This window comes from Stomoxys calcitrans, chromosome 4 (genome assembly GCF_963082655.1).
Source record: "Stomoxys calcitrans chromosome 4, idStoCalc2.1, whole genome shotgun sequence".
Taxonomy (NCBI): Eukaryota; Metazoa; Arthropoda; class Insecta; order Diptera; family Muscidae; genus Stomoxys; species Stomoxys calcitrans.
Window position 1 is genome coordinate 29,257,935 of NC_081555.1, and position 21,071 is coordinate 29,279,005.

The 21,071-nt window shown below is 37.5% G+C and overlaps 1 protein-coding gene across 4 annotated transcripts in view; it reads right to left on the reverse strand.

Moving 5' to 3' along the window:
• LOC106083463 (calcitonin gene-related peptide type 1 receptor) overlaps window positions 1-20,224 on the reverse strand; it is a 119,613-nt gene extending 99,389 nt beyond the window's left edge. For 2 of the 4 annotated variants that reach the window (XM_059366413.1, XM_013246536.1), the window contains exon 1: window positions 19,654-20,224. The gene's annotated coding sequence lies outside the window, so the exon portion shown is untranslated. Of the gene's footprint in view, window positions 1-3,247; window positions 3,873-19,653 lie in introns of those variants that run through there. The other 2 variants (XM_059366412.1, XM_013246543.2) reach the window with 2 other exon arrangements.
• Between the last annotated feature and the right edge of the window lie 847 nt (window positions 20,225-21,071).

A 21,071-nucleotide genomic window follows, 5' to 3' on the forward strand; every position in this document is an offset into this window, starting at 1 on the left:
TTTTGAAAATAGTGGTCGCTACTGGGTGCAGGAACTAGCCCACCGGTGGATTGGGTAGGAAGCTTAATAGGAAGTGTCACATTTAGGAGTATACTGAAAAGGCTCACAGATATGGAATCCGAGGATAGTTCACTGGCTCTATAGGAGCGTGATTAGACCCATACTTACTTACGCCTAATTAGTTTGGAGGACGGCGATGGAGAAAAAGTGAAGCGAAAGGACCATACAACAGGTTCGGAGAACATAAATCGAATAATAAATAAAGTTTTTAAAGGATTCGGACCCTTAATTGGTGTAACGCTCTTTATGGCAGCTATACCTAGATATAGTCCAATCTGAACCATTTTTGGATCGGATGTCGGGAGGTTTAAAACAACGCACTATCTCAAATTTCAGCGAAATTGGGTAATTAATAAAGCTTTTATTGGCTTCAGACCCTTAATCGGTAGACCTATCTATATGGCAGCTGTACATGGACATAGTCCAATCTGAAGCATATTTGGATCTGACGTCGGCAGTCTTAATGAAACTCAATGTTTTAAATTTCAATGTACCGATTAAGGGCTTCAGACCCTTAATCGGTAGACCTATCTATATGGCAGCTGTACATAGACATAGTCCAATCTGAAGCATATTTGGATCTGACGTCGGCAGTCTTAATGAAACTCAATGTTTTAAATTTCAGCGAAATCGGATAATATATGCAGCTTTTATTTACTTTAGATCCTTTATCGGCAGATCGGTCTATATGGGAGCTATATCCAAATATGGTCCAATTTAGTCCGTTCAAAAAATTTACCTGCGTGCGGCAAAAAGACGTATCTGTACCTGATTTCAGCATAGTCTCTCAATTTTTTAAGGCAGTAGAGTGATTACAACAGACAACCGTCAGACGGACAGATACACGGCCCTTTGAACAGCAGAATATACAACATTTATACCGTCAAAAAGCTCGTTGGAAGTATCCATACTACCTGGGTGGGCACAAAGGTCGACCTGGTGAGAAATATGGGTCGCCAGCTCAAAAAGCCGACAGTCTTCATTAAGAGATGGGCAGCAAAACATCTAAAAGGGAACTCCTTCTGACTGCTAATCCGGGACACAGACACAGAAGGTGTTCTGTAGTCTCTTCTTCTTCGATGTCCTCACAGCTTGGGCAAAAGTTGTTACTGGCACCCTTCAGTTTATCAACATGTTTTCGATTAGACAGTGGTCTCTCATGATGGACACAATGCCCGAGACGTCTGTTCTAGCCAATGATAGCAAAGCGGTAGACAGCTTCAAGTCCAGCTTAGGCCACTTAGTTTTGGAATACTCACAGCCCCCTCTTTATGACCATCTATCATTCGTTGTCCTTCGGACCTGGTCCTGAAAACTTTGCTTACATGTCGCTAGAGGCATACCCACAAACAGTCCCCGCTTCATGACCATAGAGAAAGCTCCCTTGACCTCACGGCAGTGGTCGCTGCAATTTGGGTAGCCATAATGTCCAGAGGCACAAGAAGTAGCATTAAATTCATAGCGTCAGTTAATGTCGCGATGTACAACCAAGCATGCTTTGGATCCGGTTAAATATTGAGCAGCACAACACCATATAGCATTATAGGTCTGACAACTCCAGTATACATCCAATGCATGAATTTGAAGTTCAATTTCCTGCCCAGCAAAACACCCAGGTATTTTGTTTTTTCTGTTAATGGAACATTCTCTCTTCCCAAGGAGAAGGTTTCCACTGTAGGCAACTTGAATCTCCTGCTAAAAAGAACTCCTTCTGTTGTGCACAGATTTATATCTAGACCACTTTCGGTAGCCCACTTTGCTGTTGCACGTAGAGCATCCTGAAGTATATAGCTTAGAGTGTTGGGAAACTTTCCCCTAACCGCAATTGCCACGTCATCGGAATACGCGACACTTTTTTTATTAATGACCATATTCCAAAGTAGAGGAGACAGTACACCTCCCTGAGGTGTTCCTCTGCTCTCCCATCTTTTTAGATCCACAGATTCCAAGCCTGCCGTAATGCATCTTTTAGTAAGTAAGTTATTAATAAACTTTCTTACGGTAGAGTTGATGTCTAGAAATGAAAATGACCTTCGTGTCCCTCCATCCCACAGGTATATATGATATTCTGATACAAGCAGAGTATATCTCCCTAAACCAAGGAACCAGTCTATCAGACACAGCTTGTAATTCAACCGGTGATACATCTTCAGGGCCAGGCGATTTAAAGGAGTCAATAAGTCGCTCAAAGAATTTTCGGCTCAGACACAATTAATAGCTTCCGACGATGCACACCAGTGGCAACCTCTTCTGGCGCCACGTTGTCCGTTGGAGAATTTCCCGAGAAATGTGTATCAACGAGAAGTTCTAGTGTTTCGTCACTAGACATTGTCCATACATGCACTAGGACATGCTGACACACGCGAGTCATTCAGGATCTCCGCTTTACCACTATGTCTATATCCTCCGTAGTTCCCACTTTCTTTTCTGGAGTGTTTCGTTACGACTTCCAACAATCGCGACAAATACCTAATTTGGTAGAAATTTTTAGCAGAATCCATGATTCCCAAGATTCGGCCTTTTTAATAAAAAAATTGCATTTTCATTATTAAGCCAGAAACTTAACAAACACCCCTCATACATGTATTAAGTCTTAATTACGACTTAATACATGTGGTTTAAACTGCAAATTTGACCTCGAACATTCAATTAAGCAGACGGGGCAAACTTCTCACATATCAATGATGTGTGTCCGATTTAAGCTCAGTGATAAGAGTCCGGATTTTTATGCAAATCGAAATTTTGATATCCATTATTTTCCAAATGCGGTGGTATTTTGTAATAAAATTTAATTTTGTAAACATATAATGGCTTCTGAACTTCGATTCTGCGTGTATATATGCCAAATACCAACGCATATCACAAATAAATGAATACAAAATTTCGATTTTGCATAAAAATACGGACTCTAGTGATAAAAGGCTTCCTTTTTAAAAGTAATGTTTGAGTGCTGTTAGATTGTTTTTGCATGCCTTAATAGCTCACAAATATCACCAGAATTAGGAAGTAGCAACCACCGCTGACAGATTTTTCTGATGCTCTCACCAGGATTCGAACCCAGAATTTCAGCGTGGCAAACGTAGACATGATAATCTCTGTGCCACTAGTACAGGGTTTTAAGTGCTCGACTGTCCTCCACTTTCCTTACATGTTTCAATTTTTATTTTTGTTGCCAATAATAAATTACCTGATTACAGTTCACAATTCACCTATCAATAGTAGCAGCAATCTTTATTCAGCAATGTTTACCTCTTTGAAAAAGAAAACAAACATCCACTAATTAAAAAAGTTGACTCATTTGTAGTGTTTACGTTTATGCTATGCACAATCCACTTAGGAACTAGAAGATTCATTTACATCCTCTATACTCTTTCAAACACATTGACTTTTTTTCATTTCTCCAAAACGTTTACCAACAAGCATAAATGTCCTTGGGTGTTCCTTTTAGAATTTCTAAAGAACCTATGCCAAAATCTTTTTTAATTGAGCACTTGTTTCTTAGCTTCGCACCAATTTTCAGAATTTTTCACATAACCCAGATACATTTGCTTGTCATGCAAAAACCACTTTAAATCTTGGTAAAACACTTGAAGACAACTTCAAACTGATACTTTTGTATCTCTTGCTTAAAGTTGCTGGAAAACACTTTCACTATGCGCTTGTTTACTTTATTGCTTCGCTTAAATGAAATGAATGGTTAGACCGTATTTCCGTTTCCTGTTGATTCACAACCGTCTTTCACCGTCGCAAGGGACTTATTAATTTAGTATGGACTTTGCCAAAGCACCGTCTTTAACATCTGCCACAATGGACGTGTGTGTGGCAAATGACTTCATGTTCCCCATGAGACTATGCATGAGAGAACATGTTAGAGTTTATTGTGCCTGTTGGTTGGATTAGGAACATGATGCTGAGTTACAAACACATGAATTTGATGATGTGGCTAAGATGTTTGTATACATTGTTGAGATGTAAACAATAATACATGTATGTGTACAAGAAATAATTAAAAATTAATAATAAACAAATATTATTCCAAAACGTTGAAATAATTGGTGTACTTTATTAGGGGACAAATATATATCCAAATTTGGACCTTTAAGACCCTCAATCCGCATAGATGAAGAAAGATCTTTGACGTGTTTTATAGGCAGATTCTATGTAAAATTTGACAAATCTGACAAATCAACTGTATGATAACGTTAGCATGGTTAGGTAGGTAAGGTTACGCTTAAGTGACGTAAACTAACGTTTACGTCCATTGTGATACCACAACAAAGAGTTAAACCTCTTCAAGCTTAAATTGAGTCCCCTGGAATTTTTTTAAGATGGTTCCTAGTCTAGCAAGCTCGTCTGTTTTACAATTACCTTGAGTATCTGTGTGGCCTGGCAACCAGAACAGATACATTCTGGAGAAATGACTTAACAGTTCAGATTCGGGAATATGTTCCCCAGAGATTTAATAGCTGCTATGCCATTTAGTAATGACATTACATCTTAGTCTTTCCACAATTTCTACAGTGCTCGGTTAAGCTTCTCGATGTGACCAGTCCCAGTTCTTCATAGTAAACTATCTGTACAAAAGTCTATATAACTTCCACTACCAGAGATATCATACTTCCTATCGGTACAGTCAGGATTAGTGGCACAAACTTGTTGTCAAAAAGCGATGTATAATCCACACTGCCTTGAACATCGGGCATTGTATCACCACCGCCACATAGCCAAAGAGAAAGTTCCCTTAGTCTCACAGCAGAGGTCGCAGCAAATTGGCCTCAGATGGTGCGGCTGTGATGCACAAATAACCCGTCCTTTGAATAGGGCTGAGTACTGAAAAATAGTTGGACTTTTGAAATGTATTGCACACGGCTCAAGGTATACAATAAGATGATTAGAACGGCAAAACGTGACTCCTGGAGCTTTTCTGCGAACACACCAAAAGCGTCAATGGCGCCCCAAATTTTTCATCTTTGGGGCGCCATTGACAAAAAACCATGTCCAAACTGAAACGTTATTCGACGACATGGGGTTGGGAGCAGAGACAACGAAGGGCATGTTGAGACTTCCGGAGACACCGGAATCTTGGAATAATGAGGTTGATCGAAGGTTTATCATAACGGAATTCATGGTCAAGGAACCATTAAGGTCACACGGATCTGATGGAATATATCCGGCGTTACTAAGAAAGGAGGCCGATTATCTGGCGCCTCATCTGGCCACTATTTTCACAGCGCGCCTGGGATTTGCATATACTCCGAAAGCCTGGCATGAGGCAAGGGCGGTTTTTATAACCAAGCCCGGCAAGGCAAAATATGTAATACCAAAGGCCTACAGGCCTATAAGCCCTTCGATGCCAAGACTCACACATTGGCGTTAAGCATTGACATCGAGGGGTCTTTTAACAATGTGCTGACCGGTGGATATATTGTGGGTCCCATGATATAAGAAAAGGCAGAAAGTGGCACAAGGCATGCCACAGGGGGAAATTTTATCGCCACTTTTATGGGCGACCACCATAAATTACAGATGCTGACTGAGGAGGGATTTGAACCCGTTTGCGTACCACATGATGTTATAAAACTTCTAAGAGGTAAGGATTTTAACCAGCTATGCAGAAGGGCCGGTAGGGTGGCATGGAATGGCCAAGACCTAGGGATCTCAATATTAACCTAGAGAAGACTGAAATCTGCCTGTTCACGAAGAAGACGATATTGATATATGTTTGACAAGGCCAAATATTTAGGAGTGATCTTGGACATGAAAGTGGATTAGAAGTGTCACATTCAGGAGCGTACTGATAAGGCTCACAGATGTTGGGCGCTATGTAGACGGGCCGTAGGTTCGAAATGGGGCCTGAATCCGAGAATAGCTCACTGACTCTACAGAATCGTGATTATACGAGTACTTACTTACCTCTCAGTAGTTTGGTGGACTGAGATTGTTTTATCCTTACAATAGAAGGATACATATTGTATTGGCATAGGCAATGAGGACCCCGAATCTTATATACCCTCCACCATGGATCGCATATGTCGAGTTTTTTTTACCGATATTGCTATGCTGTTAGATCTATATCATAATTAAAATGAATGTTGGAGAACTAGAAGAATTAATTTTGTAAATTGTCAGCTAATTCGAATTAGGGGCTCAAAAAGCAAAATCAGGAGATCGGATAAATGGGAGCTGTATATGGTTATAGACAAATTCAGACCATATTTGACACATATGTTAAAGGACATGGGAGAAGTCTTTGTACAAAATTTCACAAAAATCGGATAATAATTATGCCCTCTAGAGGATCAAGAAATCAAGATCCCAGATCAGTTTATATGGCAGCTATATCAGGTTGTGAACCTATTGACCCTTATACTGCACAGTTGTTGCAAGTTATAACAAAACACATAGTGCAAAATTGTAGCCGAATCAGATTAGAATTGCGCCCTCTAGAGGCTAAAGAAGTCAATTTATGAAATTTTTCAGTTTTTGTTTTCTTTGTTACCATATGAAAACAACAGAAAATATTAGCTGTTTTAGCAAAAAATTACTGCAGTCCCATTTTTAGTGGCGGACTTTCTGCTGTTTTTACTAACAAATTTCTCTGAGTGTACTTTATGATTTATTACCATCCTTCTCAATGATTTTTGGGCTAAATGTCTTCTTTATTTTACTATCTTTTTACACGTGTTTAGGTAAAGGCTTATTCTTTGGCCTTCGAAAATGGCCCCCAACAAAATTAAGACTCTTAAACCATATAAAACGTCAGTGAAAGGATTAAAATATTCAGCTTATTAAGGAAGCACACCTAGTTAAACCCTTTTCAAAAGTGACCTAAAAAAGCTAAGAGAACTTAAGGTCAACTATTTTTACGAGTTTTTAATGATTGTTTATTTACGTGCTTGCAATGAGTGGATTAAAAAATTCATTTTTAAGCAAGAAAATAGAGGTAATTGTAACATAGAGTTTAAAATGGTGAAGAGTCTAAACTAAACTAAATTTAGGCAAAATTTAAAATTATTATTATATTTTAGAGGTATGTTAAAGGCTTCAATTTGAAGCATTAAGAAGATTATAATAAATGGGTATTTAGTGGAAAACTATTATATTATTTATTAATCGGCAGGTGGAGCTTGCCAAGGGAATAAAATGAATTCAAAAGCCATAGAGGGGAGTTGGAGTTTGTTTGAAAAGATATTGCTCAGTGAAAAAGCTTACAGCGAACAGTCTGGTAGTAGTAGTTGAGATTTCACATAGGATTTGTGCTTATGATCTCAACTATAAGTACTACGAACAACAGTCTGTGAACTGTAGGCCGGTCAGACGGACGAACATAGTTCACGATGGTACCGATGAGACAATGAGACCCAATTATCGAAACGCGTCCACCAGAGGGGTGACATGTGTCCTGCCTTGTCTGAGGAACTGGCAATTTCTTTTCTTCAAGACTCAATTATCAATCTCTCCTTTGGATGTTGCATTCGCTTGGTCATTAAGCTCGACTTGAAAGACAATAAAACAAAAACAAAATTGACTCGCATGACCGACCGTTAAAAGCCAAACAGATGGAAAAAGATGATGCTACACCCTGAGCACGGAGATCTTAGAAAAACAGCTTTCAATGTTGTTGTTTCTAAATGGAAGATGAAAAACTCGTCAACAAAACAAAATCCACCACATGTGTGGTGGTCATGTTGACGTCGGCAGGTTGCCACGTTGACAAGGGAATAAAATGAATGCAAAAGCCATAGAGCGGAGTTGGAGTTTGTTTGAAGAGATATTGCTCAGTGAAAAAGCTTACAGCGAACAGTCCGGTAGGTAGTAGTAGTAGATTTCACATAGGATTTGTACTTATGATCTCAACTATAAGTACTACGAACAACAGTCTGTGAACTGTAGGTCGGTCAGACGGACGGACATAGTTCATGATGATATAATGACAAAAAAAAATTTATTAATAGATTTAATTCTTTGGACGTAAGTTTTTGTTATAACTTGCGTTGCAAGATTGCTGTATGCCATATTGGCAATTTTAAATTCTAATATTTGTTATTGTACATTGTTGTTATTCAATAGCAGAGAGATTTATACATTGAATTCATTTATAATTAGTTTTCTGTACTTAGTTCTTGGTTCTAAAAATCTATGAGGGAATTAAAATTTGTGTCATTTAATATAGTAAAAACCTCATTCACACTAAGTATAGTTTGACCGAAATATTGTGTTCTAAAATGACGATATATTGGACATGCACCGATAAAATGGACCGTGTTTTCAGACGCATGCGTTTTACATAAGGTACAAATTCCTTCAGTATTGTTTTTGAAACATTTTGCTTTAAGGTCCAACAGACCACGTCTTGCACAAACTATTAACCCAGTAGCTCGACATGAAAAAATGTGAAAGTTGTTGATGAGATACTGTAACTCAATTGTAAACAGAGATCATGAAATTGAGCAAGAAAGGCATCGACACAGAAGTTTTGAAAGTCTTAAGACTTCAATGACGTAATTATATCCCCCCAGCACACACATGTTAAAACTGCAGGATTCGGAACTGACAACTGACTGACAAATACTAGACCACTCTCTAGCCTTATAAATATTAAATTTAAAATCTCTCTCGGCAAGAACATGTGGTGGTGAGCCAAGCTTCAGTGCTCTATCGATATATCTAAAGTGTGACTTTAAAGTCGATGAGTACATCGTACCGTAGCCCATTTCTAGATGTAAAACGTAGTTTGGAGTATTCTTTTGACAAAAAACCGCAATTACCTTTCAGCATCTTCATACCTCTCATATCCCCAGATCTAGCTAGCGTAGCACATAATGGATCGAGAACAAGCGTCAAATATCCTTATCTTATTTTCTTCGAAATTCCAGGATGATTAAAAAACTGCCCCTAATAAGAATTTATAGCCATTTTTGAGGCATACAGTTTCTTATGAATATGTTTCATAAAGGAGAGATTGAATGATAGTTCAACCCCAAGATCACAATCTTGGACTTTCACCTTCAAGTCCCACAGTAAGCAATACCTATACAACGCATCGATCAATTTCTGAAGATCCTCAGGACAGTCAGACAACAAAAAAAATATCATCTGCATAAAGCAGGACTTTAATATTAGTATAAGCTACATTCACTCCACATGAAAGGACATCTGAAAGATCATTAACATACAGAGAGAACAACATAGAACATCCCTGATTCACTTCAGTTTCCACTGGGAACGTTTCAGAGAATGAAGTTCCATCCCATGTTTTGCTCTCACTGTCATCATCGTGATGCATAAAAAGTCGTATTATCTTTGCAGACCAATACAGGAAAGTTTGTAAAAAAACTGTTCCTTGGTATTAAGTCGAAAGCACAAGAAAAATCTACAAAAAAAACGTAGCTCCGTTTATTACCAAATTTTCTAATACTGATAATATTAACGAGAATGAATATATTATCAATCGTCGAATAATCCTTGCGAAAACCAGACTGAAACTCATTCATTATACTATTCTTCGAAATCCATTCAACCACATAGTTCAGCAATAAACTGTTAAAAATCTTACAAGCGGAACCTATAAGGGAAAGTCCTCTATAGTTCGTAACCACATTTGGATCACCTTTCTTGGAATCGACTGCTTGAATGAGTTCGGAACAGATACCGAAAGAAAAATATTATTGAAAGCCTATGGAAGCAGTTTTATGGAGTTTGGTATTTAGTGGAATATAGTTAACTTTATAACAACTTTGGGGTTGAAACATTAAAGTATTCTTGGTGAAAGAACGTTCAATTCTGCCTCCTTGAAGGAACACATTACCTTTAAACAAATGGAATGAATGGAAAAGTGGGCTTACATAAAAACTTTTCCATTAATTTTATAACCACAAAGTTGACAACATTCTTTAAACAAAATTAATTTTTAATATGTAGCGATTAAAAAAATTACATGGTACTTTTCCATTTAATTATCATATTCTAAATATTTTACACTGCTAAATATAACCAGTTGCCAATTTACTTACATAATCGATAGTTATTATTAGTTCTTCGTCCCAATCTATTTGTTGTTGTGGTTCATAGAGGATGTGCAAAATGATGCCCACACAAGAAAAGCAATTTTAAAATAATCACACATGCATATTTCCATACATGCAAGGCAAAGTAACAACCACATCCCACACATTTTGCCTAAAGTTCTGATGATGAAGATGAATTATTTGCGTTAAACTTTAAGTGTTACATATGGTTGAGCATTATCAGTGAACGTAAGGCAAACTATTTTCCCCTACAATGAATTTAAAATTTGAACTTAGAAAAAGTTCCAAAAAATAAATTAGGACCAATTAAAACAACGGTCTACTAACTAAATTTCTCATGAACATTCCACTAAGGAACAAGGGATACTTCTCTCATGTCAATGAGTGCAATCCGATTAAAGTTTAAGCTCAATGATAAGGGGCCTACGTTTATGCCGAGTCCGAACGGCGTGCCGCATAGCGACACCACTTGGTAGAGAAGTTTTAACATGGCAGGATATTTTACAAATAATCAGTATCAATATTCACTGCTGAAAATTTGTTGATGGTCATCCCGGGCGTTCGGTGTCATAGGCGACATGTCCCACGGTGACCTTCAAATAATAGCGGCCACCTTACTGATTTCAGAGACAATTATTTTTAGCACAAGAAAGGGTTTTCATTAAAACGTCAAACTTAAATAATATTAATGAAATATTTTATCTTTCTGACAAATTTCGTTCGCCTGACGATAATAACACTGTCTGTAAGACATGTATTAGATCTGTTAAAAAAGGACGAAGCCAAAAATATTTCCCAGAGATCCCAAATGCTCTTAAAAAATTAACATCTGTAGAGGAAAAATTGGTAATGGCCAGATTATCATTCATGACAATTGTGGCACTTGGCTTTGAAAGACAAAGTGCTATATGGGGAGCTGTGGTGCATGTGCCAATTTCTGTCAGTGAGACTGTCAGAGCCCTAGCAAAACATTCGCTCAAGCTCACGTAGTCCAGTTACATCTTAAACGTCGTATGAAGTATTGTCATGACTATATGACTAAAACCATTAGACCGGCAAAAGTAATTGAGGCATCGAAGTATTTTATAAACTCGGACTTGTACCTGAAACATGGTATTTCTATAGCAGAAGGATGGTTCCAAACTTTTAACTCACAAACAAACATTCGTTGCTAACCACAACGGCCAGGAATAAATAGAAAACCTTCAAACCTTAAGTCGCCCCATTGGAGGAAGTGATGCTAAGGCACATCACTAGATATGGGGAAGTTCGGATGTCAACGAATGGGGTGAGCTGCTTATCGAATATATTATAAGTTGCAATCTTGTTATTTGTAATAAAGGGGATAAACCGAACTTTATTACCACGAACAGGCAGAAGGTACTGGATATTACCCTTGTAACGGAATTATATGAGAGGAAGAATATGCGACTGGGTTGTATTGGATGACCACAGCTTCTCTGATCATCGTTATATTAGTTTCAGCCGTGGAGAAAATACTGCAGAAGTGGTACCTCGGCTAAATATGGTGGACCCCAGAGCTGGTGGGTCTAAGGAAGGGCTGCAGAAAACTCTTCAACAGAGCAAAAGCCACAAGAGCACCACACGATTGGGACATCTATACGGCTGAGCTAAGAAAATATAGGGGCAGGCTGAGAAAGGCTTAGAACAAATCCTGGAAAGAATTCTGCAGCTCCATGAAGGATACAGCTAAGGCCTCTAGGCTAAGGAAGATTCTGTACTCGAGACCCATTACGGTGGGGTATATGACTTCAGAATATACCCCACCGAATATATGGGCAATGTCTAGTGAGGAAACACTAGAACCACTCATTGATACACATTTCCCGGGAAGTTATCCGACGGACAACGTAGCGCCAGAAGATGTTGTCACTGGTATGCATTCATCGGAGGCTTTTTTTTTGTGTCTAAGCCGAAATCCCTGGGGCGATTAGAAGTTTCGACTACTTTAAGTCGGAAGGCCCTTATGATGTATCACCGGCTGAATTACAAGATGCGTCTGATAGACTGGCTCCCTGGCTTAGGAAGAAATACTCTGCTTGTGGGATGGTGGAACACGAAGGTCATTTTTATTTCGAAAGCAGGAAAACCCTACTATACGAAAGCTAAAGATTTTCGCCCTATAAGTCTGTCATCCGTTATGCTGAAAACTCTTGAGACGTTATCTCTTAGGGCAAAGATCATTGGAGATCGACTGTTTCGGCAATAGCAGCATGCTTATAGTAAAGACAAATTCACTGAAATAGCCCTTCAGCCCATAGCCCTAGTCGGCTACATAGAGGGTTCTATCGCTGTCAAGGAATAAACAATGGTAGCATTTCTTCACATTTAAGGTACTTTCAATAATGTTAAACCAACGTCAATCATGGAGGAGTTGGAGTTTCTAGGCATCAACTCTACCGTAAGAGAGTTTATTAATAACTTGCTTACTAAAAGATGCATTACGGCAGGCTTGGGATCTGTGGATCTAAAAAGATTGGTCAGCAGAGGAATACCTCAAGGAGGTGTGCTGTCTCCTCTACTTTGGAATATAGCCATTAACAATATATAGTTCTCTGCAAGGAAAAGGTGTAAAAGTGGTCGCGTATGCTGATGACGTGGCAATTGCGGTTAGAGGAAAGTTTCCCAGCACTCTAAGAGATATACTTCAGGAAGCTCTACGTGCAACAGCAAAGTGGGCTACCGAAAGGGCATATATTGCATATTTTGCCCATAAACATTCCACTAAGGAACAGAGCAAACTTCTCACATACCAATGAGTACAGTCCGATTCAAGTTAAAGCTCAATGATAAGGGGCCTCCTTTTTATCGCCGAGTCCGAACGGCGTGCCGCAATGCGACACCTCTTTGGAGAGAAGTTTTACATGGCATAGTACCTCACAAATGTTGCCAGCATTAGGAGGGGAAAACCTCCGCTGAAATTTATTTTCTTGTGGTCTCGCTAGGATTCGAACCCAGACGTTCATCGTCATAGGCGGACATGCTCACCTCTGCGCTACGGTGGCCTCCGGGCTACCGAAAATGGTCTAGGAATAAATCCGAGCAAGACAGAAGTAGTTCTTTTCAGAAGGAGATACAAGTTGCCTATATGGAAGCTGTCTCCTTGTTTGGAGAGAATGTTCCATATACAGAAAGCGCAAAATTCCTAGGTGTTTTGCTGGACAGGAAATTGAACTTCAAATCCAACATTTTGGAAAAGTCAAAGAAGGCAACTCTTGCCATATACACCTGCAAGAGAGCCATTGGCAAAATTTGGGGTTTAGACCGCTCGACATGCATTGCGTCATATACTGCAATTCTCAGACCTATAGTGCTATATAGGACTCAATACTTAACCGGATCCAAAGGATAGCTTGTATGTGCATCACAGCTGCACTGACGACGACACCATCTGATGCTCTGAGTTTAATGCTACATCTTCAGCCTCTGTACATCGTGGCTACCCAAATTGCAGCGACCACTGCCGTGAAGTTAAGGGTGCTTCCTCATTGGCCATGTGGTGGCTACGGACACTGTTTTATCCTTGATACAATATTCGATGTTCCAGGCAGTGTGGATTACACCCTACCTGAGTCGCTTTTTGATAAAAAGTACTGTACTATTCGTGATAGAACCAATTGGAACTACGATATCCCAGGTAACAGAAGTTACATAGACTTCTATATGAATGTTCCACACTTAACGACCAGGTAGGCTTTGGGGTGTACTCTAAAGATCTAGAACTGGTCATACAGAAAAGGTTACCTGACCACTGCAGTGTTTAACAAGCGGAGATCCTTGCAATTAAGGAAGTGATGGAATGGCTAAGATATAATGTCATTGCGACGATTGGCATAAATATCTTCTCAGACAGCTGGAGAACGTATTTCTGAACACAAAAACCGCCCTCTCTCAACGAGATGGCTGAACAGTTAAAAATTCACCTGTTCTGGGTGCCGAACCACAGAGATATTCCAGGAAATTCTAAAGCGAACGAGCTTGCGAGACCAGGAACTACCCTAGACATACCAGGGATACTGGAATCTGTGGGTATGCCTCTAACGACATGTAAGCTAAGTTTTCAGGACGAGGCCCGAAAAACAACAAATGATAGATGGTCACAAAAAAGAAGCTGTGAGCATTTCAAAACTATGTGGCCTAATCTAGACTTGAAGAGGTCTACTGCCTTGCTTTCATTGGCTACAACAGACGTCTCAGTCATTGTGTCCGTCATGACAGGTCAGTGTCTGATGGGAAAACATGCTGACAGACTGAAAGTTCCCAGCAACGACTTTTGCAGAAGCTGTGAAGAAATCGAAGAAGAAGAGATATCGAACACTTTCTGTGTGTGTGTCTAGCACTAGCAGTCAGAAGGAGTTCCACTTTAGGTTCTCATTTCTTTGAGAAAATATCTGATTTAGCGGATGTAAACGTTCGCAAGTTATTGGGCTTTTTAAAGCGATCTAGATGGTTCAACGGTAGGAACTAGAAGGCTACTTCCTTCTTCTGTTCCTGTGGTATCACAATGGATGAAAACGTCTAAATAAGTCTGATGGCAGACTGACACTTAAACCTAACGTAACCAAACCGCCACTAATCCTACTGAATCTCCTAATTTTCACAAAGTTTGAGTCCACCATCCATCAAACGCATCACCATGGATTCTACAACTAACTTTCTGGCTGGAACATCATCATATTTTTACCATCTCATACATGACCAAACCAATGCACCAATTGTGTTGGAGATACAAACATTTTAAGTTTATTTTTCAAAATTATGTACATCAAGTAGATCAGTACAAATACACAAATTTCGAAATACACAAAAATTAAAACTCATGTAAAAATTATGAATTTTCTCCACCCTTCCATTTTGGAATTGTTATGATATATGACTTTCTTTACCATCTACCATCATTTCTACCAACTCTTATATTAAATTTTCAAATCCACATATGATGTATGCTATTTTAAAACTTTCCTTTTTCTTGCTACGATGCAAGTGAAGTGATGGACATGAAAAGGATGTGGTAAGAACAGAATTGAGATATAATGACAATAAAAATGAGAAAAAAACCTATGTATGGTGAAAAATCGAAAAGTTTTCCAAATACTTCAACAACCACTTCCTATAAGTTTCAATTTATTTCGATTGAAATGAAAACTCGAAGTGATAGTTGATGTAAGTGGTAACATGGTATGGACAGAACCAATTGCTGGGTTTCTTGAGTCCCAAAAAATTGACAGCTATAGAAATGTGTTAATAGGAAAAAGTAAACACACACGAAGAGGAAATTATGGGTTTGGTTTATTTCCCCAATAAGTGGGTTTTATCGATTTTTTGGTATGGAGAAAAATAATTGCTAAGGGGCTTGCCGAATGCTTATAGTAAGCTAAAATTGCTTAGATTATAAACTAAATTACAATTGCAAACTCTGAAAAATATTTATTTGTAATGAAAAACTGTTATGGAGAATTTGAAAATTAAATTTTGAAAATTAAATTTTCTATAACGTTGAAAATGAAAATAATATTTACAATCTCTAAGGAATTTATCTATTATTGTTCTTTTATTAGCCCATCCGTTATTCGAAGATAAACGATCAGCAATAACATTACGTTACAAAAACATATTTATACCCTACACCACTGCTGTGGTACAGGGTATTATAACTTAGTGCATTTGTTTGTAAAAAGGAAGAGAGATAGACCCATTGATAAGTATACCGATCGACACAGAATCACTTTCTGATTCAATTTCGCTATGTCTGTCTGTCCATGTTAATTTGTGTACAATCTACAGGTCGCAATTTTCATCCGATCGTCTTCAAATTTGGAATAGACACGTTTTTCGGCCTAGAGACGAAGCCTATTGAAATTGGAAAAAAATTTATATTTATATTAATCTTTTATATATAAGATTAACTTATCAACTTTAACGCTTTTCCTAAAGTTTGTATCCGAACAATTAACAAGTAAAATGGCGTTATATATAAAGGGTATATATGTAAACCACCTTTTGTCAAAAACCGGCGAAAAATGCATAACTTAGGCCCTATAGCAGCTGTAACCAAATGTGTTCCGATTTGAACCAAATACTAATAAGTCTTTGCTCAATTGCCAATTACAAACTATTGTTTTTTTTAGTAGCTATATCTAAAAATAAATCGAGCTGAACCATATGGACTTTTGGAAAGCCTAACATAAGTCACTGTGTCAAACTTCAATGAAATCAGATTATAAATGCGCTATTTATGGGGCCAAGACTTTAAATCGAGATATCGGTCTATACGGCAGCTATATCCAAATCTGGACCGATATGGGCCAAGATACAGAAAAATGTCGACGAGCCTAAAACAACTCACTGTCCCAAATTTTGGCAAAATCGGACAATAAATGCGCCTTTTATGGGCTTAAAACCTTAAATCAAGAGATCGGTCTATATGGCAGCTATATCCAAATCTGGACAGATCTGGGCCACATTGAAGAAGGGTGTCGAATGGCCTAACATAACTCACTGTCCCAAATTTCAGCAAAATCGGATAATAAATGTGGCCTTTATGGGCCTAAGACCTAAAATCAGCGGATCGGTCTATATGGGGGCTATATCAAGATATAGTCCGATATAGCCCATCTTCGAACATAACCTGCTTATGGACAAAAAAAGAATCTGTGCATAGTTTCAGCTCAATATCTCTATTTCTAAAGACTGTAGCGTGATTTCAACAGACAGACGGACGGACATGGCTAGATCGTTTTAAATAGATTTTTACGCTGATCAAGAATATTATAGGGTCGGATATGGATATTTCGATGTGTTGCAAACGGAATGACAAAATGAATATACCCCCATCCTTCGGTGGTGGGTATAAAAAACTACTGATTAGCGATAACTTCGCAACTCAATATCAAATTTAAAATTTTTCCACGTGATGCACTGATTATGGTTCCTCCACGGAAAGGTGACAACTACTGATCATTATGGGAATAGTATTATTACGAATTCGCACGGCATGTTGGTATACTTCACTTGATGCTGTGATATCACAATGTACTTTATGCCAGTCTTCAAAAATTACCTTGTAGCCAACCTTATCTTCGATAGTAGCTTTCATCAACAGCGAGTATCCACTTGTTTCATGTGTTCGTATTTACCCACTTTTATGATAACATCGAATGTCTATATCTCCACTTACTTTAACATTGAAAATTTCAAAAATATTTTATATACATTTAAATTTGTCCCTTCCCCGGATTTCCCAAAGGAAATGACATCTTTTTCTCTGATTGGTAACAGTTCCACAAAAAATTCTTAACAACAATTTTTCCACTCGCATATTTGCCAAACCAATATCATCAACCTGTTGCATATTTGATACTAAACACAATTTTTTTTTATTCAAATTCTATATTGCTTACATACACCAACGCAAAACTTTATAATTGGTTTCTGAAAAAATTGCTTCTATCCATTTGGCGTCTTCCTCAAGGCGTTTAATAAGAAAGAAAACTTTTGCATACTGCTGTGATATGCTTTTTGATTAAAGAAGTTTAATGCAAATCTGTTTGAAATTCATTCACAACCTGTTGATGTAGACGCTTAAACATTACGTAGGGATTTTAGTTTCAACTTTAATACCTGAACATAAGCTTGAGCTTGTTTATATTGCAACACTTAGGATACTGCATAATCCCATGCAAATGCGTAAAGCATAATAAATTATCAGTATTTCATTTCAATGGGTAGGAAACTAAAAACTAACAAACTTTTTCATATTTTTATGAAATTTCCTCAAGTTAACCATATGATGATACCTACATTTCCGGTAGCTTCAGTTTGAATAAGTTTAACTGGCACCATGGAGAACTATTTTAATTGGCATAGGCATCATGTGCTTCACAGGAGTTAGTCAATTTGGTATTATTGCAAGTTTACACGTCCTTAGTTTATTTAGTTTCACATATTATCAACTAAAAGGGGATGGTTATGTTTGCCTGTGGGACAACATAAACTATAGTCCTAAATTGTGTAGTTGTTTTTATGGGGTCACGCAAAGAAACATAACTGCCATAGGAGTTCGGCCATAACATACACGACTTTGCTTAATAAAATAGTGGAGTTTGTGTTAAGGATCACTCAATTATTTTTTCATAAGGCAGGAGAACTTGCCTCTCTATTTCTTACTTGAAATCCCAACTAAATCGAGCGACATTGAAATAAAAACTTTTAGGAATTTTGTCCAACTTTTGAACATCAGGTAATTGCATATATTCAGAGAATAATGTAGCAAAAAAGATAAAATAATCTTTCATTCAGCCTGGCTAAATAAGGTTTTCTATAGGAAACCTTCAATTCAGCATGGCTGAATAAGGTTTTCTATAGGAAACCTTCAATTCAGCCTGGCTGAATAAGGTTTTCTATAGGAAACCTTCAATTCAGCCTGGCTGAATAAGGTTTTCTATAGGAAACCTTCAATTCAGCCTGGCTGAATAAGGTTTTCTATAGGAAACCTTCAATTCAGCCTGGCTGAATAAGGTTTTCTATAGGAAACCTTCAATTCAGCCTGGCTGAATAAGGTTTTCTATAGGAAACCTTCAATTCAGCCTGGCTGAATAAGGTTTTCTATAGGAAACCTTCAATTCAGCCTGGCTGAATAAGGTTTTCTATAGGAAACCTTCAATTCAGCCTGGCTGAATAAGGTTTTCTATAGGAAACCTTCAATTCAGCCTGGCTGAATAAGGTTTTCTATAGGAAACCTTCAATTCAGCCTGGCTGAATAAGGTTTTCTGTAGGAAACCTTCAATTCAGCCTGGCTGAATAAGGTTTTCTATAGGAAACCTTCAATTCAGCCTGGCTGAATAAGGTTTTCTATAGGAAACCTTCAATTCAGCCTGGCTGAATAAGGTTTTCTATAGGAAACCTTCAATTCAGCCTGGCTGAATAAGGTTTTCTATAGGAAACCTTCAATTCAGCCTGGCTGAATAAGGTTTTCTATAGGAAACCTTCAATTCAGCCTGGCTGAATAAGGTTTTCTATAGGAAACCTTCAATTCAGCCTGGCTGAATAAGGTTTTCTATAGGAAACCTTCAATTCAGCCTGGCTGAATAAGGTTTTCTATAGGAAACCTTCAATTCAGCCTGGCTGAATAAGGTTTTCTATTGGAAACCTTCAATTCAGCCTGGCCGAATATGGTTTTTTATAGCAGATCTTCAATTCAGCTTTGCTGAATAAATTTTCCATCTTTGTTTTAAACATTATTTTACTATATCTCTTACTTCCCCTTATTATCCTTAATTTATTTTAAATGAAAATCTTGTTTACTATGCTTCGCCCTAAAGCAATTAAAATATAATTCATAATCTTGTCACCCAGTTTATCGTTATCAAATTATATGGGTTTTTTAATTATTCGCAAAATGTTTTATGATCCAATTAAAAGATAATTAGGAAATGGCTGATTAAAAAAAAAAAACTTGCGATGCCACTTGGTCAGGCATTTTTAAATTGCTTGGTTAAAAATTAATTATGTCCTTCACTGGGGACCCTTTTAACATTTCGCTTACCTATGAGGCTTAAATAATCCTTTTGTATTTCAGGAAGCAATTAAATATTACACTGGTCAATTGAAGTTGTGGCTTTTTGAATCGAACTTCAGGCTGTGGAATCGTTTTGCCAATTCAAGCTGCTAATATTTTTTTTTCATTCTTCATGTAGACTTTCCTCTAGTTTTATGCCACCTCATATATCGAATATCAAACTTGTCCATGAACAGGGGCAAACTTTTACATCGAATATCGGTATTCTCTTAATAGCTAGTTAAGATTTTATTTAGTTTCCCTCAGCTTATAAACTCTTGAAGATTTATTTTCACCGTCATTTACTTATTCACTCGCTTTGAGAACTCATTACTATCATTTATTTAGTTATTCACTTAATTAATGTCCTAATGCAGATGCTATTCACAACATTTCCGTTTCCTTTAGTCTTCCACTAATTTGAATTTTTTGTTAGCCGGTAATCGAAATATCACACTTTACACACACATTGAAAACTGTCAACAGTATTACGAAGAAAAGAAATCTTAGATAAAACATTTTGCAATTGAATACTTTTCCGTATGCTGTAGTCGTTAGTTTGGATTCCCGCAAAAGACTATTTGAAGAACAATGTGAATTGTTTCAATCAGCATCCATTTTCTTAAATTTTTTTGTTTTGGTTTACATTTGAAACATGTTTACTAGACTTTATCGCCAACAAATTACAAGTTGTTGCAAGCCGATAACACCGTATTCTCTTTAAGCATGCATGTCATATCCTTGGTATTTATATGTATATCGTATTATTATAAGACAATAACAATTATCAATACATATATATATATGTATCTTGGATTCAGAGAACTGTTGCCGATTTTTGTTTGGCACTAAAAATCCACATTTCTATTTTATATAACAGGTTTCTTCGAGGCATTATTCAATTCGATTCAATTATTCAAATTATCTTCTTCGGTTCAGAAGATTAGATTTTTGCAACAAAAAAGATCAACGGCACCACTGTGCAACGCACAGTAAGAGAAAATCGAAAAAAATCTAGTAAAGTACATGCCGAGGCGAGAACAGGTAGCAGATATATCTCTACCCTTTTTCACATGAAAAAAACTAAAAAATTCTAAACTAAAACGAATAAATATATCTTAGTAATTCTTTGAAGTTTCCTTAAAAAACACACAAAAAAACAATTTATTGGTTTTTTTTTTTGATAGCTATATCCAAATATAGACCGATCTGAACCATATACAATACGGATGTCGGAAAGCCTAACATAAGTCACTGTGTCAAATTTCAACGAAATCGGATTATAAATGCACATTTTGTGTTGCCAAGACTTTAAATCGAGAGATTGGTCTATACGGCAGATAAATCCAAATCTGAACCGATATGGGCCAAATAGAAGAAGGATGTCGAAGGGCCTAACACAATTT